General features: G+C 44.8%; 1 protein-coding gene across 6 annotated transcripts in view; it reads right to left on the bottom strand.

Moving 5' to 3' along the window:
* RALB (v-ral simian leukemia viral oncogene homolog B) overlaps positions 1–24233 on the bottom strand; it is a 75349-nt gene that overhangs the window by 24059 nt on the left and 27057 nt on the right. Inside the window, exons 1-2 of one of the 6 annotated variants that reach the window (XM_010860810.1) lie at positions 24149–24211; positions 23474–23556 (exon numbers count right to left, since the gene is read on the bottom strand). The exons of 2 other annotated variants lie outside the window; for them this stretch is intronic. The gene's annotated coding sequence lies outside the window, so the exon portion shown is untranslated. 3 more of the 6 variants (XM_010860809.1, XM_010860811.1, XM_010860812.1) reach the window with 3 other exon arrangements.

Raw genomic sequence — 24233 nt, 5'->3', positions numbered from 1 at the left:
TGAATGTTGAGCTTTAAGCCAACTTTTTCACTCTCCTCTTTCACTTTCATCAAGAGGCTTTTTAGTTCCTCTTCACTTTCCAATTATGTGCTTTTTAATAAGTGTTCTAAGCAATTAACTAGATAATTAAGCACATTTGAATTGTTACTAAAATAGGGTAAGTGGGTTGAGGAGCAGGCCTCCCCAAAGGCTCAGGTGGTGAAACTGCTTTTGACCGAATTTCTAGGCCACGACCATTGCTCACTACAGGGCTGAGGCCAGTGCCTGAGGCTGCAAACTCCAGAACACCAGCCTGCCACATTATTTCTCTGAAGGAACCTTGCTTCCATGAATTATTATAGTTGTATGAAAATAGAGAAATCCTTTTCCAGATTAGAGGCAAGGGTGCTTTCAAACACATGTAGACATCTAATTCTGAGCTATTATTTTCAAAATGCAAAGTCAGTTTCTCTAGAAGAAACCATAATAAATGGACTGAGGACTGGTTTGACAAATCCACAGATATTGCCAAAGTGTCTGTGTTCAGAGCTCAAGAACTGAAATAATCATGGTGGCTATACAGTCTGTATGACCCGTGAGCAGCTGACATGAAGAAGGAGAGGGCAGGAGGATCAGCCGTGTCCCGGCCCTGGACCTGACCTGGAAATGGCAGATGCCAACCCTCCAGACTCCTGTCCCTGGAGATGATAAATCCCTATTTGCTTAAGTCATTCTGAGTCTCTTCATTGTTACTTAGACTGAAAGCATTTCAGAAGGACTCTTTGCACTCAAGAAACTCAAAGTCTAGTGATTAGTTACGGAAGCTGAGTAAATGATTCTAGTGTGGGCTGACAGATTCTACAGCAGAAAGTACAGAGGAGGGACTTCCAAACCAGAGAAGAAGGTCAGGGGACATGACCCTCAGTCCTGCAGGAGAACTGAGCCCTGAAGGAAGTGGCCACAGAGGCTTCAGAAGTATAGAGCAGGGACTTCCAAACCAGAGCAGAAGGTCAGGGGACATCTCCTCAGTCCTGCAGGAGAACTGAGCCGTGAAGAAAGTGGCTACAAAGGAGAAGAAATACCAGGAATAAAACACGGCAGTGAGGCTCAGGAAGGTCACATTGATGATTTCATGTTTATAACAGATAAGCTTCACCAATAAATGTGTTCTTAAAAAATAACACAGCAGTCCTTTCCCCCAGCATTTTATTATGAAAAGTTCCAAATTTTCAGAAAAGCAGAAAGAGTTGCATAGGGAACCCATATTCTTATCACCTGGATTCTATAGTCAACATGTTGCTACTTTTGCTTTATCGCAGACCCAGTCACCGGGCATCCCTCTCCCCATCCATCAATCCACTGGGCTTTCTCACATGTTTCCATGGAAGCTGCAGACATCAGTACCTGCCATCCCTAACCAGCAGACATCTGTTTTTTACAAAGCAATTATACCTCTCCCAGAACTCTTAAACTCTTTTCATGAACTGTTTGAGTTCGTCACCAATACCCAAAAGCCACAACACAGACTTTCCTTCAGGGCCCATAACACCAAGTCCTAGCAAGTTCACACCTTAGAGTAGGAGGTCTTTTACTGGGGACTTGAGAAACACACCAGCAGACACCCTTTACTATGTCTCTACCCACTAACAGGAAAGCTCTAAAGTAGGCTTCATTTTTTGTCCGAAAAACTTGTAAACATGACTCTGTGCTAAGTTGTGCATCTCTGCCCTTAGAAAACTCAATCTAAGGGAAGACATATAAACAGAGCATGGAAGCAGAACTGCCCACATGCAGTGATAAAGATGGGCCAAGGTCTGATGGAAAGTGTAATGAACTCTGGGAAAAGAAGCAGGGAAATGTTCAACATTGAGTCTGAGTTCATTCAGCAGTGGGCGTGAGAGAAGGGTGCTTTCCACTTGGAACAGAGGGCACGTGCCAAGCAATGGTGGCAGGAAGCGTCTTGGCGGGTCCTGATGCCACGTGACAGTGAAGCACAGGTGTGAGGCAGGAAAGTGCCAGGTGTTGGGTCTCAAAAGCCAGACTGTTCATTTACATGCGTGTCTGCTGTCGCTTCAGTCGTGTCTGACTCTTTGTGACCCTATGGACTGTAGCCCGTCAGGCTCCTCTGTCCTTGGGATTCTCCAGGCAAAAATGCTAGAGTGGAGTTGCCACGCTCCCCTCCAGGGCATCTTCCCAGCCCAGGGACTGAACCTGCAACTCTTTCGCCTCCTACATTGGCAGGCAGATTCTCTACCACTAGTGCCACCTGCGAAGCCCTGTTCATCTACAAATGAATCTAAAACACTGTCTTTAGAAACATATCCTACAGAAACAGGGAGCCACTGCAGGGTGGGTCCCCCAACCCAACCTTGCTGGAAGGCTTCGGGTCAGTAAGAATGAACATCTACCCTCCCACACAGAAAATCAAGCCAGCTTCATTTAGATGGCTTGGCAGGGAAGCAGAGAGCTGGGTGGTGCTTGTCCTGTGTAATATTCTATAGGGCTCACTAGCATTAGACTGGGCTCCCTACCACTTAGTGTTGATTCAAATACAAGAATGCATATTTATCTGAGAAGTGAAATTCCGAAAATAAATCATGATATGCAAACATAAACCATGCAAATGTGTGTTGTGAGGAGGGGGTGGTTTCTACTGCGCCCCAGTCCCCTGGGCTAACATGGTCATGAGTCTTTCCTAGGCTGGAAGAAAACAAATTGGTAGGTGGAGTCAAAATGAAAAATATAGTACCTTGTCTGTATCATAGGGTTGTCATAAAAATCAAATGAGAATTTAAAAATTCAGGAACAAATTTACTCCTCAGTCCTCATAAAATTCAAGTGTCCTGGGTAAGACGGTGCACAAACGCACACAGGGAGTGATCCAACACTTTACACACGCCAAGAACTGCATTTAGCACTTCTTCTTCAGATAGTAACCTGGATACTACTAACAGGCCATCATCATAATATTTCAGTCTCTCAGAATATTATTCATGTTTTTAATCCTTGAGATAATCAAAATGGGAGAGAATCCTAAACCTGGGACACTTTAAGCACCAAAATAATTACTGGCAGTAAGGAAAGCAGACACTAAAAAATGAGGAATTCACGAATCCATACCTATAAAAGATATTAAACAAGGGAGACAGGAGGGCTTCCCCTTAGGGAAGAATGCCAACAGCAGGCAAACAAACACAGGGGTGGGAAAGTGAAAAAAACAAAAAAATCAACATTTTGCAGCTATCAGAGTAAAGACTGATTCAGGCAAGAATGGTTAGTAGATGCTAAATCTAAAGGGGAGATTGAGATGAGGAACAGGATATTTGCACGGTCTTAAAGTGTCTCCACAGATTACTTATGAATCAGACTCTGCACTTGAGTAAGCAGCACTATTCTAAGTGTCAGGACAACTCCCAACTGTTCAAACCATTTCCTGTTACAATCCAAACTAGGAACAACCTGATCTAAATTAGGTCATGAAGGACCCTCCCCCAAAACAGCATTCTCAGACATGAAGGAGCCCAGGAGACAGATGGATTGCAGAGACAATAAACACTGAATATGAAAAAGAAGAGCGCAGTGATGCCATCTATGCTGCTGCTGCTAAGTCGCTTCAGTCGTATCCGACTCTGTGTGACCCCATAGACGGCAGCCCATCAGGCTCCACTGTCCCTGGGATTCTCCAGGCAAGAACACTGGAATGGGTTGCCATCTCCTTCTCCAATGCATGAAGTGAAAAGTGAAAGTGAAGTCGCTCAGTCATGTCCGACTCTTAGCGACCCCATGGACTGCAGCCTACCAGGCTCCTCCATCCATGGGATTTTCCAGGCAAGAGTACTGGAGTGGGGTGCCATTGCCTTCTCCCACCATCTATGCAGGCAATGTCATTTCCATCAGCACTGAAAATCCTATTTCTCAGCATCTAACACCTATTATTACATCTAACACAAAATATTACATCATCGTGACAAAATGACTGTGTATGTGGGTATTCGTGAGAATAGAAATTGACAGCACTGAGTCCCTACATCACTGTCTTTTTAATGATATGACACAAACTTCTGATTTGTAAACAGTCTCACACGCATTCCCTGGACAGAGAGGTAGGTAGTGTCTTCTTCATGTGCATGTCTCCAGGGCCTACAGAGAATCAGAGACCTAGAGATGCCCAGAGAATGAATAAAGAATGAACGAACGATGAGAGAAGAGCTCTAAAAAATAAAAATAAGGACACATTTTAAACAATTTTCTGTAGTAAAAGTACATTTCTCATCTACCTTCAAGGAAACATTGGCTCGAATGTTACATTGTGAACAGTGATTCTAGAAGGTAAGCAATTAAAGCAGCAGCCCTCCCCAGAGGTTTTTATTATAGTTTAGCAATAAATGCTGTTAGCTACAAAAATCATAATTTTTAAATGCACACATGTGCACATGTACACAAACATGCTCAGCAGCCAATCTGAAGAGACGAGTCAAAGATGAATAATTATAGATCAGAAAGATAATAACTCCAATAGATTGAAACATATCTAGCCTGTTCACAATGATATTATACCAAAAAGCACCTTATTCATCACCTTTGGAGGACTAATAAACAAATCATTATTTTAAAAACTGGTAAAGGAAAAGAATTAAAATTTATCTTGCTTCCCTCATGCCAACTGTGAAGCGAAGATTCCCTTAACAAAATAGTCTAACTAATCAAGAACAATAAAATTTGGGATATCACCACTTTGCAACTCCTCATGAGTTAAGAAATCAAGGTATCAGGGGAATTCCCTGACGGTCCAGTGGTTAGGACTCTGTGCTTTCACTGACAAGAGTGCAGGTTTGATCCCTGAAAGGGGAATTAAAATCTCACAGGCTGTGTGATGCAGCCAAAAAAAGGAAAAGAAGTTGAACATCAGTGGCTGCTAACATTACAAAACAGATACAACTTGACATCTTGAGAAAGACACAAAACCATGAAAGATGTAGTCTTTCAAAAAAAAAAACACACAACAAAAACTTCTAAATCTAACTACTGAATTACTGGAAGTGCAGGCCACAGAGGAATATGCTGAATATACCAGACACACCGTCAGCAACACAGAAGCTTCAGAAGCTCTGCGCAATAAGCCACCCAGTTCCGTCAACAAAGTTCAAGAAAAAAAGATGAAGAGGGAACCTGTAAATTATGAGACCTAAGAGTCATATCAACTGATTAAAATATATGGACCTTATTCTGATCCCAAGCTGAACACACAAACACACACATAAGAAGACTAGAGAATTCTGAACATTTGGCTGGATTGGATAATACTAAGGAATTATTATTTTAAAAATTTTTTTCAAGTGACTACATTTAACTTCATTACGAATGAAGCTAAATGAAATATGGAATTTGTTTCAAAGTTATCAAGGGGAAGAGAGTGAGTAGGGACATAGAGGAAATAAGATTAGCCATAAACTGGTCAGAAACTGTTGAAGCTGATTGATAAACACAAGGCAGTTTGTTTTATTAGTCTTTGCCCTTTTGTTTAAATTTGAAAATTTCCACACTAAACAGCTTTTTAAAATAATGAGGACAAAAATATAGGTGCCTGGGTCCCACTCCCCTAGAGATTCCAAATTAGGCACACGGAAACCTAGGTTGTGTCCAGGTGATTCCAATTCACGTGTAGATTGAAAACCATCCCATCAGACTGAGTTCTTTGAGAACAGAGTCTGTATTTTGTTTACTGCAATGTCACCCATTACCTATCACAGAAAGCATATTTAAATATTAACTGAATGAACTAAGATTGGAGCCAATTTGTCACCTTAAATTTTGAAACAGCTAGAATACTCACCTGGGTGGAAGCAATCTGGAATTCCTGCTTTCTAATAACTGTTAGCTGACAACCTCACAGTTAACAGTATGCTACCACCTTCGTTTTTTCAAGGGCCATAATTCATTGCTATCTTAAGAAAATTGATTCACTTTTCACAAACTTATTCAAAATTATTTTCCTGATTTTTCTAGTATCCTGGTGGAGATGAGAAATACCATCACTCAGCTCTTCGATGTCATCCCTAGAGATGATCTCTTTATTTTTCATTCATCCCATCAAATGAATTCTTTTCCTCTTCATACTCACCACCTAACCAGAGAATCTTATTCACCACAGACTTTTCTATTGAACTTCTGTTCTTCAAATTCAAGTACTATAATCATCTCCATATATTCACTCTGCAGTTGTAAAGCCTATAGAAATAGAGGATCCCTGAGTAAATAAGAAAGAAAGTTTTTAAAAGACTGTCTTGGGAAAGTGTAGAATTTTACCAAGGATAGGGCAAAATCATGAAGGTTTAGAACAAATGCTCACTTCCAAAGAATGAAATAAATTTAAAGAAACAAAGTGATTCTGATTTGAAAATTCATTCTTGAATTTTCACAATTAGAATAGAGTAGAAGAGACTTCCCTGGTGGTCCAGTGGTTGAGAATCCGCCTTCTAATGCAGGGTACATGGGTTTAATCCCTGGTTGGGGAACTTAAGATCTCACATGCTGTGGGACAACCAAGCCCACGCACCACAACTAGACAGCCCACAGGCCATAAAAGAGAAGTCCCTGAAGACCCAGCAGAGCCAGAAAAAGAAGCGACAGACAGAAACTCTACAAACCAGGAAACATGTCTGTTAATACTTTATCAAATTCTATCAATACCTAAATTTTAATTTTTACTAAATCAGGTTTGGAACATTGTTAGTGTATTTATAGCAACACTTTGGAATCCTACCTTAAATCATCCATAAAAACAAATGGATAAGCCATGTTACATCATAAATTCCAATTTATGTTTCAATTTTTGATGGACACACTCCCAGGACTAAATTACTACTTTAGTTTCTTAATGATGGTCTGCTTATCAATCTTTATATTGAGGGGAAAAAAAGTACAAGTTGCTTCATCTTCTCTCAGTGAAACCTAGACATTCAATTCAGGGCAGTATTTCACAGATTTGCTTACACACTCAAATCTTCCATATGACGTGTGTGGTGGGAGAACGTGTCTACGGCAAGACTGCCTGTCTCCAGATGCAATGTTGTCAAACCACACATTTAATCACCCAGTAAAACAGTGGGTGTGTACTTTCACATGCTATTTTATTTCTTGCCATAAATCACTAAACTTCTCCAAAGCTGTCCCAACTCTCCTTCAAAATAAAAAAGCAGAGGACTGCTTACAATAATAACACATTAAGAATAACAGGCCCTTTGCGTAATCTCCAAAATATTCAAACAGCTCATACAACTCAACAATAACATGATCAAAAAATGCACAAAAGATCTTAATAGACATTTCTGCAAAGAAGACATACAGAAGGCACATGAAAAGATGCTCAGTGTCACTATTAGAAAAATGCTAATCAAAACTACAGTGAGATACTACCTTACACAAGTCAAAACAACCATCATCAAAAACCCTATCAACAATAAATGCTAGAGAGGGTGTACAGAAAAGGGAAGCCTCCTATACTGTTAGTGTTAGTCGCTCAGTCATGCCTGACTCTTTGCAACCCCATGGACTGCAGCCCACCGGGCTCCTGTGTCCATGAGATTTTTCAGGCAAGGATACTGGAGTCAGTTAGCCATTTCCTTCCCCAGGGGATCGTCCCAACCCAGGGATCGAACCCGGGTCTCCTGTACTGTTGGTGGGGATGCAAATAGATGCAGCTAATATGGAGGTTCCTTAAAAATCTACAAACAGAACTACCATATGATCTAGCAATTCCAGTTCTGGACATATATCCCAACAAAACTTTAATTTGAAATAATACATGCACCCCCTATGTCCATAGCAGCACTGTTCATGATAGCCAAGACATAGAAGTTGTCCATTCACCTGCACTAGCAGATGAATGGACAAAGATAGTACATATATACAATGGAATACTACACAGCCATAAAAAGACAAAATAACACCATTTGCAGCAACATGGATGCAAGTAGAGATTATCATACTAAATGAAAAAGACAAATACCATATAATATCACTTATACATGGAATCTAAAATATGGCATAAATGAACCTAACTACAAAGCAGAAACAGACTCCCAGACATAGAGAACAGACTGTGGCCACATGGTGGGGAGAGGGACTGGAAGTTCGGGGTTAGCAGATGCAGACTATTACATAGGAAATGGAAAAACAATAAAGTCCTACTATATAGCACAGGGAACTATATCCCATCTCCTGAGATAGATAATAATGGAAAAGAATAAAAGGAATATATGCGTATCTATTATGTACACATATGTGTACATATGTATGTGTGTACTTCAAAGTACATGTGGTAAAGTGAATTTTAAAAAGATTTCACTACATAACACACAACATACACAATTAAAGTACTGTCTGCCTAGCATCCTTTCCAGAGACGGCTCCCCTCCGCCAGCCTCAAGGCTGTTACAGGAGGAGGACAGGGCTGAGGCAGATGAGAGATCCATGTTAGTATCTGGCCCCATCCTGGGGGAGATGCTGATTCCAAGGAGGGCACCTGACCCAAGTTTGGGTGGGAGGCTGAGAGGGCTGGGTCCATGGTGGTTGCAGCTGGGAGAGGAGCCCTGGGGCAGAGCTGAGAGAGAAGCAGGAACCACTGAGGCCCTTCAAACCATGCACTGCTCCTTCCAAAAGGAGGGCAGTCTCCCAGCTGGGATTTGGGAATGTCAGTCATTTGATTTTTTATGAGGCACCAGAAATCTGGGTTTTTATATGCAATCTCCCTTTTTTCAACGTTAGTAACTCAAATCTGTTTTTAAAAGCACTGTGAGCAAACAAAGCATGTCTGCAGGCCACTCAGTTTCACAAACTGACAGCTGTCCTTTTTGCCAAGTAGGAGAAGCTGATCTACAGCAAGAAAGAGGGACAGAGCCGCACATGGCGAAAAACACTGGCCAGGCCCAGCAACATCCGGGGTGGTGGTTCCAGCCATGCCTGAGCCCTGCACATCCTCTGCTCCTTCCTGTGGCTTCATTTTCTCTCTGAGTCAATGGCATACACTTGCACCCTCCCAGTATATCCTCTTTTGGGAAAGCGGGGGAGGTGTAAGTTAGGAGTTTGGGGTTAACATATATACTCTACTATATATAAAACAGATAACGAACAAGGACCTACTCTTCCAGCACAAGGGAACTCTACTGAACAAGTTCCAGCACAGGGAACTCTACTCAATATCCTGCAATAATCTATAATGGAAAAGAATCTTCAAAAGAACACACACACACACATACCCCTGAATCACTTTGTTGTATACCTGAAACTAACATGACAATGTAAATCAATTATACCTCAATTAGAAGGGAAAAAAACCCTCTGTGGCATGATGCTGCTTACCTGACATTTCTGTCCCTTCTTGCCCAAGGCTCCAGGTGACAGCACACAGAGCTTGGAAGTGTACAAACAACTCAAGCCCAGAAACTGAGATCCAGGCAGGGCCAGGGGAAAATACATAAGAACACTTCCTCCAACACGAACTCCAACATCAATTCTGCTAAAGGAGCTTCCAGGGAATCCCAGCACTCTGCCTCTGTATGTCAGGACTCTTGTCCACGATGAAATATGCCCCCAGATGAAAGCAACTTAAGCAAAAAAGTCCTGGATTGGCTCACACAGCTGATGTTCAGGAACAGAGCTCACTCCAGGGACCCAGACAGCAACTCTGGGATCCACACTTTCTCTGTTGCTGGTCCCCCCAACCATCGCACCCGCCCCACCCCACCCCCAGATCCCTCGCCATCAATGCTCAGACCCGATGCCTCCTCCTGTGGTTTTCCACAGACACCTCATGTGCTCAGAGAGGCCTCCCGGACCTCACATCCCCCATCCCCTGCCCTGACTGCAGCCTGCAGTTCCTTTTTTTTTTTTCTACTTCCTTGTTTTTTGCTGTTTATCCCACTACAGGTGAAACTCCATGAGGCTGGCCCCAGGGCTGCCTTTTCCCTCTCATATCCTGCCACTGTAGGGATATTTCCCTTTATCATCAAATAAAGCATGCTGCAACCTAAGTAACACGAATTTTACCCAAACTACGGTCATCATGGGAGAAGGAAATGGCAACCCACTCCAGTATTCTTGCCTGGAGAATCTCCATGGACACAGGAGCCTGGTGGGTTATAGTCCATGGCACTGCAAAGAGTCGAACATGACTGAGCAACTCACACTACATAATTATGGTCATCGTGAAATCTGCTGCTGCTAATTCACGTCAGTCGTGTCCAACTCTGTGTGACCCCATAGATGGCAGCCCACCAGGCTCCTTCGTCCCTGGGATTCTCCAGGCAAAAATACTGGAGTGGGTTGCCATTTCCTTCTCCAGTGCATAAAAGCGAAAAGTGAAAGTGAAGTTGCTCAGCTGTGTCTGACTCTTCGATCTATGGACTGCAGCCTACCAGGCTCCTCCATCCATGGGACTTCCCAGGCAAGAGAACTGGAGTGGGGTGCCATTGCCTTCTCCTCATGAAATCTAGCACATGGCACATATATGACATTTGGGGATTCATCCACATCTTATTTCTGGTCAATCAGTTCAGTTCAGTTGCTCAGTTGTGTCCGACTCTTTGTGACCCCATGAATCAAAGCACGCCAGGCCTCCCTGTCCATCACCAACTCCCGGAGTTCACTCAAACTCATATATTTATTATAAGCACCATTATTTCTGGTACTTATAGTCAAAAGCCTAAAAACTGTAAGCCACTACTTCCTTATTTTAAAAACAAAGGTTGACAAATGAATAATATTAATATATTGTCTCAGGTTTGACAAGTTGCCACTAAAAATTTTTAATCTCTTAAGGTTGTTATTTCAGTCTTCTTTGAACTTATTCTGAGGCTGTTGTTATTAGTGATGAGATACCCACAAAACAGATTACCATCACCAGGTAAAGTAAGTTTATTTATTTGACAAGTCTACACATAAATAAAAAAACTGTAGCCTCAGTGGTTGGGTGTTTCAATCCAATATGCAAACTCCCTACAATTATACCAGAGATACTCTAAAAATTAGAGCACCTAGTTTTTATAGGAATCTCATCATTTCACCCACTGCTTTCAATGAGGATTTATGGTCACTTGATTGCTCTCTGATTGGCAGTGGCCTTTCTGACTGGCCATCTCTTGTGTGACTTCGCCTCTTAAAAGGGAGCCAGGGCCCCTGCAGGGGACAACTGAACCTGGGTGGTCAGGTAACAGGAATAGCAGGACAGTTGCTCTGAGCTCCAGGGGCTGCTGGTCACCCAGCCAAGGGTCTCTACAACCACAGATTCATGAGGGCCACTGCTTAGCCTCCAGTAAATCTTTCTAGAAAATGAAGATGCTCAGACTGGACCTCTCCATTTGGTAAGTGTGTACTGTCTTATTGCTTTTCATGATACAGGGATTCCAGGAGTGATGATCCTGGCAGGAAACAACTGAAGTCTGAGTCTTTCTGTAGTCTTAGCCTTTCCCACATGGACTGACTCAGAGAAGGAAACTCGAGTGTCCCCTCCCTGTGTGTGGCTGCTACAGCCATCAGCACCAGGGAACAGAATATTTTTATCTTCTCATACAGATAGACTCAGTTTCCATTTCTATGAAAATACGGAAGCTGAATTAAATGATCAAAGTTCCTTTCCAATTTTTTTTTTTCCTGAAATTAGGCCTGCAAAACAAATTAGTGCTCCCCTGTGCCTAAGGAAATTTCTTAGTTGTTTCTGTTGCCTAAAGCATATCTCTAATCTGTTTTCCTGCCTAAGGCGGGGGGAGGGGGAGTGGCAAACAAACAAAACTAAATAAAAACAAACTCAATTGACTAAAACAAAACCACTGAATGCTCTGAGTTGCTCCTTGGAAGCCTCTGGTCTATACCTCTGGGCACAGGTTATTCCTTCCTCTTGATGAAAGGTCCACCTGAATATCTCCTCCACCACCTCCCCAAGCCCCACACCCCAGTGTAGCTGACCCTCCCAGTCCATGTGGGCTCCCATACGCACCACCACCACCCATAGCTGCACTGAGATGAACAGTGTTTTCCTCCTGGATGTCTGTCCCTCCCACTACATTGAGAGCTGCCGTGTGCCTGACACTTAGGAGATGCTCAGACGCTCAGTCCTTGATTAAAAAAAAGCAAGTTCTCCCTCTGGGTTGAGAGTCCTCAAAAGGACAAGTGGTAACTAGTAAGATCTGAAAAGTTAATTTGCTTAAAGGGTAACATTTGTGAACTACAAGCAAAGCAAGGAACAAGGGGAGGTAATTTTCAAGCTCTGATTTTTTTTAAAGAATGTGTAATCACTTCTGAAATAAAGACCTCTCCTACAAGACCCTCACTCCCAGTAGAATCTGGGGATCTCACAGGCCTTGATGAAGGCCACCTATTTAGACAGACTTAAATTCCTTCTACCTGCAAGGGAGTCACGAAAGCTACTTCACTTCCTGATGGCTGAATGTCAAGTCCGGAACTAGCATACATGGCCCTGTCCTGAATGATGTATCCCAGTAAGACCCTGTTGAGAGGTGTGCTACCAGAGTTTCCACTTCTGCATCATCTACTGGCACATCACACGCACACAAGCAGAGCTGTGTGACCTGGAAGGTCTCTTAACTGGTCAGTACAGGGCTGGGAATAGCTGCCCACTGTCCTGCCTCAGGGTCCCCACTCTGAGCCCGACACTGTGTGGCTCCTTTAGTGGACTGGGGTGGGGCAAAAGAGACCTGCAAACGTGGTGTGAAATCCTGGAACTGATGGATCAGAAAACTCAATGAGCGGCAGAAATGCACAGGCAACAAGAGTACAAGCTCTGAAACAAACACCTGGGAGGAAATGTACAGTCCCTGGGACAGTCAGGTTCATAGAAATGAAAAGCAGACTAGTGGGGGCCAGACTGGGGGCCAGGGAGGATGGGGTGAGTGTTTAATGGGCACCAAGTCAAGGCTATGATTTTTCCAGTAGTCATGTATGGAGGTGAGAGTTGGACTATAAAGAAAGCTGAGCACTGAAGAATTGATGCTTTGGAACTGTGGTGTTGGAGAAGACTCTTGAGAGTCCCTTGGACTGCAAGGAGATCCAACCAGTCCATCCTAAAGGAGATCAGTCCTGGGTGTTCTTAGAAGGACTGGTGGTGAAGCTGAAAATCCAATACTTTGGCTACCTGATGCGAAGAACCGACTCATTGGAAAAGACCCTGATGCTGGGAAAGATTGAAGGCGGGAGGAGAAGGGGACGACAGAGGATGAGGTGGTTGGATGGCATCACTGATTCAATGGACATGAGTTTGGGTGGACTCCGGGAGTTGGTGATGGACAGGGAGGCCTGGCGTGCTGCGGTCTGTGGGGTTGCAAAGAGTCGGACACGACTGAGCGACTGAAGTTTCAGAAAGGGATGACAGAAATTTTAGGAGACAGAATACTGTTGATGACTGTACAACAATATGATGTACTTAATGCCACTGAACTATACATGTAAAAATTATTAAAATGGTAAATTTTATGTATATTTTACCACAATTGTCTTTTTGTTGTTTGTTGTTGTTGTAGCTATATACCAACTGCAGTGTGGATCAGGAGAAAAAACTGCTCAGCTTAAAGTCTGAAGCCTGCCCCAAGGGAGTTAATGACCTTGGTTAAGTTGCCTTTTTCAGCCTCAGTCTGATGTATAAAATACACAGGAGATTGGTATCCTCAGGGTCATTATGAAAAAAAACAAGAAAACACCTATCATGATACCTGGCTCTCAGTAAGCACTTTGCTTTCTGAATATCCCTCTGATATCCTAGAAAAATCTTGAGAGAGAAATTAGCCAAGGAGCCAAAGCTACCCCATGGCCGGGCATCGCCATCGTCAGTGTCCTCTCCTCTAACCGTCCTGCCCCAGCCTCTACCTACTAGCTCACTGGCCTCCATCTCTGAACTCGGGCACACTGGACTCCTGCAGCTTCCCCAGGTGCCCCACCCCGCCATGGGCCCATTCTCCTCTTTGCCGGGCCTGAGGCCCCAAGTCCCTCCTGCAAATACGGTCTCCTCCCTCCCCTGGCTCACGATCCTTCCCAGCACCTGCGCCTGGTGTGCAAATGTTGCTGGAGCGGGAAAGAAAGTCACTCAGCCAGCCTTAGGAAGCGTCACCTTCAGTGTGTTTATGATCACACACCAGGAGCCAGCGTTCACTCTACACTCCCAGAAATCTCCCTGCGAGGCTCCCCAGGCCCTCCCCATGCTAGCTCTCCACCAGTGACCTTACCGTATCTCCCCAGAGGCCACTGTTCACCTCCAAATCTACCAGCACCTGTGCCCGCTCCCTCCTCATCTCCTGCTCTCAGCAGAGGCCAGCCTTGCACAGATTTTGGACACCGTGCTGCCCCACCCCCATGCCCAAGAACGTCATTCTGCCGTCATCCTCTTTCTTCTGCATCATTAATCAGCCTTTAATCCCTACAGGGTCCTCTCCAACAGCACACAGACACATTCTGTTTAACCTGTATCCTAAACACACCCCCTTGGTCCCCATCTGTCCCTCTAGGCAGTGACACAATTCTCTGCAGGCCTGGTCATCTGGACCGGTGCCTCCCAGGCAAATTACCAGGGAATCTTGTTCAAAGGCACATCGGATGCAGCAGGTCTAGGGTGGAGCCCAGGCTTCTGTACTGCTCGGCCCCCGAGACGATGCTCCAGCCCCAGACCCCACTCTGAATAGCGGAGTCCAGTGTTTCTTCCCTCACACCTTTATGTACGACATCCCTTCTAATCCATCCCAGCACAGCTTCAAGGAGACCCGTCCCATCAAGGTCACCAATAAACTCCACATTGCAAACTCCAATCAAAGCATTCCTTCCTCCTCACCAATCCTCTCCAGTTCTTTTAAAATGAGCTGTAGCAACTGGAACAAAACCGTGCCCAGAAGGGGAAGGCCCCTAGTGGACCACCCACAGACCCCTCTCCGTCTCCCTCGGGCCTCTGCACCCTGCACCTCTCACGGCACCTGCTGTTCCTCTGGCAGCAGTGGCACCAGCAGAGGCTCCTACCAGGCGTTCCTTCCCTACCTGGCTTCCTAGTGTTAGCTGCCCCCAGAGCTCAGTCTCCCCCTCACCTCTCTAGACTCTCCCCTCGGGGATCCCATTTGTCTCAGCAGCTTCATCGGCAGCCCCAAACTCTCAGAACACGGGCCGGAGCGCGCTCCTGACCTCCAGACTCACTCACTCCCCTCTGCCTTGTGCTGCCTCTCTCAGGGAGGGTGTCTCACAAGAATCTCAAACTTTCTCAAAGTACTTTCTCAAAGTACAACTCTTGCTTCCCTGCCACGTTAAAACCTACTCCTCCTCCATTCCCCATATCCAATCATATCCAGGTCTCATCATTAAAGCCAAATACATGAGTCACCTTTGATTCCCCTTGCTCCTTCCCCAACTGAATTCATGACCAGTTCTGCTGACTCCACCCAAAGCCAGCTGCTTCCTCCACCTCCTCTGCCACAGCTCGGCCCGCCCACCGACTACTGACCAGTCACAACCTCCCAGTGGACCTCTTATCGCCACTTCGGCCCTCTGCAACATCTTCATGCAGTCCCTGCTGTGTGTCCACAGCCCTTTAATGGCTCAGGGTGAATGAAATCCAAACTCTCCACCCACCAGGCCCCCAAGACCGGGAGGCACCTTCCGGCCTGTGTGCCTTCTTCCAGTTTGCAGGGTCTGCCAAGTGCTGCCCTGCAGGATCCCTCTCACACACTCTCCGCTTCTCATCCTGATTTTAGGGGGACCAGAAGCAAGAAGACACACAGTACTGTCAGGAAATTGAAAAAAGGCCCTCAGGGCTGCCTGGAGCAGAAAGGGAGAGGCGGAGCCCGGCATGAGATGAAGCTGGAGAGGAAAGCGGGACCAGGGGCTCAGCAGTTTAGAGATGTTAGACCTTCTGCCGAGAGCACAGAAAAGCCTTCCAAGTGTTACAAGCAAATGGGTGACATGATTAGACTTGCCTGTTGAGGTCCTTGTAGCTATAGTGTAGAAAAGCAGAGGGGCCCAGAGTTGATGAGGAGGGGCAGGGTGGGGCCAGAAGGCCTGGCCTGAGGGAACGACAGTGGACACAGGAAAGGTGACCGGACTTTAGACCTACTTAGGAGGTTATGATATGTGAGTTATAAAGGATATTGGAGAAGGCAATGGCACCCCACTCCAGTACTCTTGCCTGGAAAATCCCATGGACGGAGGAGCCTGGTGGGCTGCAGTCCATGGGGTCGCTAAGAGTCGGACATGACTGAGCGACTTCACTTTCACTTTTCACTTTCACGCATTGGAGAAGGAAATGGCAACCCACTCCAGAGTTCTTGCCTGGAGAATCCCAGGGACGGGGGAGCCTGGTAGGCTACTGTCTATGGGGTCACACAGAGTCGGACACGACTGAAGTGACTTAGCATAGCATAAAGGATATATATTTGGTCATTCAGATAACCTAATTAAAGTGCTCATGTGTGAAAGTGTTAGTCACTCAGTGGTATCCATGGATATCCATGGATATCTTTTCGACCCCATGGATTGTAGCTCGCTAGGCGCAGAGTTTTTCTAGGGACGAATACTGGAGTGGGTTGCCATTCCCTCCTCCAGGGGATCTCCCTGACCCAGGATCAAAGCTGGGTCTCCTGCACTTCAGGCAGATTCTTTGCCAACGAGCCACCAGGGAAACCCATGCTCATGTGCAGCTGGTCTTTGTCCACAGTTTCTGGCTCACCGCTCTGACTCTTGGAATTTTCTGAGTGACGAGAGCAGGGGGAGCGTCTGTCGTTATGTCTGGTCCTGTCCTCAGTTCCTGAAACCAACTCAGAGGTATAAAGGTGAAATGATCACCTCATTGTTCACAACAAGTCCCTTAGGACCACAACTGGGGCACACCTACAAGCTGATTTTGGGGCTCCACCTCAGGACACCAGGGGAACTGACCTTGCAAAGATGGTTGGAACCTTCAGCCCCACCCCCTGATTTCTGGGGAGGTGGGGATTGGAGGCTGAATCTACCACCAGCAGCTGATGATGTGATGAGCCATGCTTATGGAACGGGACCTTGATAAAAACCCAAAAGGTGAGGTCAGGAGAATTTCCAGGTAGCGGAGCAAGTCACCATGGGAGCCTCCAAACTCCACGAGGACCCTGTCCTGTGAACCTCTTCACTTGGCTACTGATTCATACTTGCTAACATCCTCTGTGATAAAGTGGTAATTTAGTGATTAAACGGGTCCGCTGAGTTCTGTGGGCCACTTCAGCAAATTAACCAAACCCAAGCAGAGGGTTTTGAGACCCTGTAGTCGAAAGCCAGTGGGTCAGGCGTACAGATGATGACTGGGCTTGTGACTGGCATGTGAAATCCAGTCAGGGTGTTGTGGGTACCTCCAAGTTGTAGGCGGTTGGGCAGATACACAGCCTGGACCTGTGACTATGAAATGTGGCCAGTCCTGTGGGACTGAGTCCTTGACTTGTGGTGTCTGATGCTGCCTCTGGGTAGCGAGTGTCACGGGTGAGTTGATCTGCAGGACACCCTGCTGGGGTCAGAGAATTCCTCAGTGATGTGACCCCACACACAACCCACATTGGAATTGGGTGTAGAACCCTTTTAGGAGTTAAAAAATGGCACAGTTAATGAACGAATATATATAACTTGAGATTTTTAAAAGGCTTAATACGCGAGGGTGAGCAGAGGTACCCCTCTGGCTGAAATCCATCCATCCCTACGATGGGATCAACTCATGCACAGTGAATGACTGGCCACAGACCTTTTCCTGTTTTTACTAGCGGAAGGGGGTGGGAGGAAGGAGGGGGATGATGGGAGAGGCAGGATAAGAGGAGATGAAGATACTAGCTCATAAATTAGGGCAGCGGATGGGAAAGGGACCAAAAACAGGGAGAAAGGAAAGGCAAATTGTGCTGACTTCTCCAGTCTGCCTCCTGGTGACTCTTAACAGCCTTGAACTAGGTTGGAATGAACAAAAGCAATTCTCAGAGGACTTCATTTTCTGAAATTACAGTTTAACATGATTTATGAAGCTTCTTGTTATAAATATGCTTGAGTCAAAGGATATTTGTCACATCAAAGCATTAGAATCATAGAATTTTTAAAGACAGGAAAAATATGCAGATCATTGACTCAGGCTTCTGGCTCGGGGTCCCTAAATCCTTGTCTCCACAGACAGACACTCCAGAAAGATTTCACTGAGAAACTAAAAGAATGAGGCCCTTCTCTCCAGGTGGATAATTAAAACGTGTTAGACTTTCCAAATGGCTCAGTAGGTAAAGAATCCACCTGTGAATGCAGGAATCGAAGGAGACACGAGTTCAATCCCTGGGTAGGGAAAAATTCCCCAGAGGAGGAAATGGCAACCTGCTCCAGTATTCTTGCCTGGAAAATTCCATGGACAGAAGAACCTAGCTGGCTACAGTCCCTGGGGTCACAATGAGCTGAACACAATTGAGCAGAGCAACCACAGTGTTTGAGAGAGAAATGAAGAATTGCTAGGCAAATACTGTCCAAAGATTTAAGGTAATTGGAAGAGTGGCTTTTTTTTTTTTTACCCTGGAATGCCATAGTTTATTTACTGGTCTTAGTGTCAGGGCTCTATAAGCACTTTTTCTTGTGATTATGCCTCTTCCCTGCCCCCTTTAAAAAAAAAACAAAACTTTTTATTGTGGAAAGTTTCACACATATGTAAGGGTAGGAAGAAGTGTTTAATAAACAGCCTTGTACCCAATCACCCAGGTTCTCTGAGACTTTTTCAGCTACTTTGCCAGTGAGTTTTATGTTTAAAAAATACACAGATGATTAATGACTAATTTTATGCTGTTCATCAAGATCATCATTTTGGCAATCATTTTGAACCAATTTGTTTTAGGGTTAAAAAAAAAAAAGAACTTCAGATGTTCCATTTGGTTTAGGAACTAGCAAGATTTTAATTTCTAATTTCCAAAGCTACTGAATATTTGGCTAATTAATCCTAGCATCTGATTATGAAGGACAAGAAGAAAGAACATAAAGTTTCAAGTATAACATTAAAAGTTCTAGAATAGTAATCCAGCTGCATTTTAATCTCCTGTGGTACAGACTTCAGGAAGCACATGAAACAAAACCTTCAAAAAGAAACCATTGAAGTTAGTGTCCAAGAATGCTAATGGTCCTTAAGCTTCCAAAGGGCAGTCCACTCCCACAATGCACCGGGCTGGTCTGTGTGCTGGCAGAAGCGATGGTATACTTCCAGATTAGGTACCAGGTTACCACATTTTCCAGCCTGATCATCCTCCCTTTCCCTCTCAGATCACCTGCTCTCAGGAGAAAGAGAGCGAGCTCCCAAGTTGTGAAGAGTCCTGTAGGGCAGCCACTTGGTAAGGACTGAGGCCTCCACCCAACAGCCATGTGAGTGCCCCACCCTAGGGCAGTGACCACAACCTCGGCAGAGACTCTGAACAAAAGCACCCAGCCAGGCTGTTCCCAGATTCCAGAAACTGTATGATTATGAATGTCTGTTGTTTCAAGCTGCTAAATTTGGGGCAATTTATTACACAGCACTAGAAAATTCATTCAAAAGATAAACTTTAGAGGTAGGCAGTCACACAAGGCCAAACTACTCTATTTCCTTCAACTCATATACCAAGCAAAATTACATAGCTTGGAGTATCAATATTTTAATTTGGATCAGATCGAACTTAATATTCTGTATGTTAATTCGCAATCAGTGGGCCTAAAACATACTATATTAAAATTGCCCACAAGGCACTGACAAAAGCAACAAAGAACAACAACGTACTAGCAATTACCTATTTTTTTAAGTTTTTTTTCTTTTTTTTAATGTGGACCATTTTAAAGTCTTTATTGAATTTATTACAAGATTGCTTCTACTTTATGTTTTGGCTTTTTGACCACGCAGCATGTGAGACCTTAGCTCCCCAACCAGGGGAGCTGCATTGGAAGGATAAGTCTTAACCACTGGACCACCAAGGAAGTCCCTAACAATTATCAATTAATAACACCTGTTTCTGCATTTAGGTTTCAATTTTTCTAATGGCAAAAACTCAAAGATTTGTCTATAGCAGTAACAGAGAACACCCAGGAAAACGACAAGCACTTGCTTTTTTTTTTTTAAGGGTAACATAAACATGAAATTGAGACCGGGCTTGCATTCTGTGGTTGCTATGGTAACCACAAGCACCTACCCTCTTTGACAAGCAGCATTCACATTCTCTTCCATTCTTCCTACTCTCACTCACCCAAAAGCTCCCACGTCCTCTTGCCTTCTTTGCCCCTCTACTTTTTGGACCATCCAAGAATATGTACATACTCACCCATATTTGTATTCACAGGAACCAAAAAATGAGGAGCAAAAGGAGACAGCTCATGGTCAAGTGTCCAAGACCAGATACTCAGCTGCCATTAGTCAGATCAGGGGGTCTGTGTGAGCAGACATCTAATGCTCAATGAATACCAGTTTCCTTCCTCCTCCTCACCTCCCCCCAGGCTTCCCGGTATGGTGAGAATAGCTTCATTTTCTCTGGTACTTGCTCAGTTCTCCTTCATTCAGACTCCTCAGCAACTTGCATTCACTTCAGAAAAACATCCAATGGGCTGTTTGTTGAGAAGTACAGGCAGCCCCCAACTTAGGAGGTAACCTACGATTTCTCAACTTTATGATAGTATAAAAGCAATATATGTTCAGTAGAAACCATACTTCAAATTTTGAATTTTGATCTTTTTCTGGGCTAGCAATATACAGTAAGATACTCTCTTGTGTGCAGACAACCTATATAGACATATCTCCCCAAAAGATATACAGATGGCCAACCAGCACATGAAAAGATGCTCAACATTGCTAATTATTATAGAAATGCAAATCAAAGCTACAATCATCTCACACCAGTCAGAACGGCCATCATTTAAAAGTCTACAAATAATAAAATGCCAGAGAGGGTGTGGAGAAAAGGGAACCCTCTTACACTGTTGGTGGGATTATACATACATTGGTGCAGTCACTATGGAAAACTGTATGGAGGTTCCTTAAAAAGCTAAAAATAGAACTACCATATGATCCAGCAATCCCACTCCTGGGCATATATCCAGAGAAAACTAATTCAAAAAGATACAGGCACTCCTATGTTCACAGCAGCACTATTAACAATAGCCAAGGCACGGAAACAAGCTATATGTCCATGGGAAAATGAATGGATACAGCAGATGTGGCACATATATACAGGGGAATACTACTCTGCCATAAAAAGAATGAAATAACCTCATTTGCAACAACATGGACAAACCTAGAGATTATCATACTAAGTGAAGTAAGACAGACAGAAAAAGACAAATACCACATGATATCAGTTATGGGGGGATCTTAAAGAATAATACAAATGAACTTATATTCAAAACAGACCCACAGACATAGAAAACAAACTTATGGTTACCAAAAGGGAGGGTGAGGTAGGGGAGGGAGGGGAAGGGGTGACAAATTAGGAGGTTGGGATTAACATATATACGCGACTACATATAAAGCAGATAAACAACAAGCTCCTACTGTATAGCATAGGGTACTTATATATCCAATATCTTGCAGTAACTTTTAATGGGAAAAATCTGAAGATGAATATATATATGTAAGTATATGTGTGTGTTAGTCGCTCAGTTGTGTCCAACTCTTGCAATCCCATAGTCTGTAGCCTACTAGGCTCCTCTGTCCATAGAATTCTTAGGCAAGAATACTGGAGTGGGTAGCCATTCCCTTCTCCATATATGCATGTATATATGTGTATATATTTTTTATGTGTGTGTATATATATATGTATCACTGTGCTGTACACCTGAAACCAACACAACATTGTAAACCATCTATACTGCAATTAAAAAAAAAGACCCTCTCCTGTGATGATGGGCCACAGCCCCATTCAACATAGGATCATGAGGGTGAACAACTGATACAGAACAGTCCATACCCTCCAAACCCACAAAGCCAGTCTGCCTTCCACTCTGAATACAGAATTCAATAGGTTACATCAGATATTCAACACTACAAGACAGGCTTTGTGTTAGGTTATTTTTTTCCAAATGGAGGCTGAGGAGTGCTCTGAGCAGGTCTAAGGTGGACCAGAATAAGCGATGAGGTTCAGAAGTGTATTAAATGTATCTTTGACTTATGATATTTGTAACCTATGATGCGTTTACCAGGACATACCTCACCCTAAACCAAGGGCGATCTGTAATTGGAGCCAGTGAAAAGTGGGCCTCTTGCTATCACCCTGAGACAAGTTACAGCTCCCGGGCTACTTAGTACTGTCCTTCTAGGTTGTTACACTGTCTCCACATTTAGCTTTCAGAAAACAGCTCCAATTATGTTTCTAACATCCACAAATCCACTAAGTGGATAAGAATTAAGTAACTGAATGCAAAGAAGTATTGTGGGATGGGGTGATGTAGCACAAAGAATTGTCTCAACTGGGTGATTTAAAAATTTCCAGCATCTCAAGCTAATCTTGGGCCAAGGCAAGAACCTTGAATTAAGGCAAGAAATCAGAACTTTTACACTTCTTCCACCTTCTACCAAGACTCACTGAAACCAAATTTACAGCTCTAATTCTCTTTTCCTATCTTTACATGTCCAGTCCTATATCTCCCACCACACACACACACACACAATAAAGTGTCTAATTAACTTATCCCTCCACTCTTTTTCACACTAAATCTTGGGAAAGGTTCTACTCCTTTGGCATAGTTGGGAAATCTTGCTCATATCTCAGATCAGAATACCCACTGTTTCCAGGGGAAAATAACATGAATAGAAAGGAAGGAAAGACCCAGATGGGGTCAGAAGACAGACTAGCTGTCCCAACTGAAACCACACAGAAGAGATGTGTGTCCGTGGCCTTTTTCCCACCCCAACAACCATCTACCCCCACTACCACAAACAGCACCTCAAACATTCCTTACTTTGTTTAATACTAACAAGTAGGTCAGCTATTATCACCTTTTCACAGCTGTGGACTCTGCAGCACAGAGAAGGGCAAAGCCCTGCTCAAGATCACACAGCAAATCAAGTTTCAGAATCTGGACCCTCCTGTTCTTCCCAATTTTCAATGCTACCTTTCATGCTCAGCCCATACCTGATATTCCAATGATACTGCTCCAGGTTGAAGGACCATTGCCTTAAATTGTTTGAATTCTTACATCCAAGAATCTTACTGTCGTGCTTATAACATGGGTCATTCACCCAGTGAAAAGATACCCTATCCCCTCCGATCATTAGTACCCACTATCCATCCTCAAAACCTAATCCTCCCCCCCACCCCGCCCCGCCCCAAATGAGGTTAGGAGACCAGGACAAAGTAGAAAGTTCACTGTTCTACGAAGGTTGAGACCAAGTCACAGATAACTCCAATGAGAGCAATCAGCCAAGTCTCCCTCACTGGCAATTCTAAATGAATCCGCCAGACAGGAGAGCTTCCCTCCACAAGAATCACCTGAAAGCAACGAGGTTCATCGTTTCTAGATTTACCTGGAAAAGAACACGGATACGAGCCTGGGTGCAGCTGTTGCTGCCACTAGCCGTCTGAATCCACCACGGATGACCTCCTAGACCTACCGGGGGCGAGAAGAGAAGCACGGGCAGGTTCAGGTGCGCCCGAGGAGAAGCCGCCCAACGCCGGCCCCTCTCGGGAACGAGCCACGGGTAGGGGCAAACTCAAGCTCGTCTGCAACACAGGACCAAACCAAGTCCGCAAAGAGACCACACGACTTCCGAAGAGCGGCCCCGGGTCAGTCCACGGCCAAGTTCCTAAAGCACTAACAAGTTTTTGCAACATTCACAGACTCGCCCAGACCACAGCAGCGACTAAGGGCCTGAGGAAGTGGACCATCCTTGGCAGGAGGCCCGAAGGGCAGGAAATGGAGGCAGAGGCCACTTGCAGGAAAAGGGAAGAAGTGGCAGGCTCGGGGGTTGGGGGGAGGGGGGAAAGGCGGGGCGCCGCCCCTTTTTCCTCGGCCCCAAGCGGGTCTGGGAGGATACCCACCCCAATCCTCGTCCGAGTAGGGCCGCCACCGCCAGGTCGCCCTTGGGCCACAGACCTGCGCGGAACTGGGAGTAGAGGCCACTGGCCCGGGACGCGCACCCGCTCCCCGCGCGCGCCCCACTTAGCCTGAGGGGGGCCCCCTGGAGCGCGGACACCCTTACCTGGGACCCGTCCCGCGCCGCCTGGCCGTCCGCACCCGCCCCTGCCCTTAAACCGGCTCCGCCCGCTTCTTCGCCTCCTCTGGGG

The sequence above is a fragment of the Bison bison genome, unplaced genomic scaffold (assembly GCF_000754665.1).
Source record: "Bison bison bison isolate TAMUID 2011002044 unplaced genomic scaffold, Bison_UMD1.0 scf7180017864471, whole genome shotgun sequence".
NCBI lineage: Eukaryota > Metazoa > Chordata > Mammalia > Artiodactyla > Bovidae > Bison > Bison bison.
Note: the sequence above shows the minus strand (reverse complement) of the source record. Positions and strands in the feature narration are given on the sequence as shown.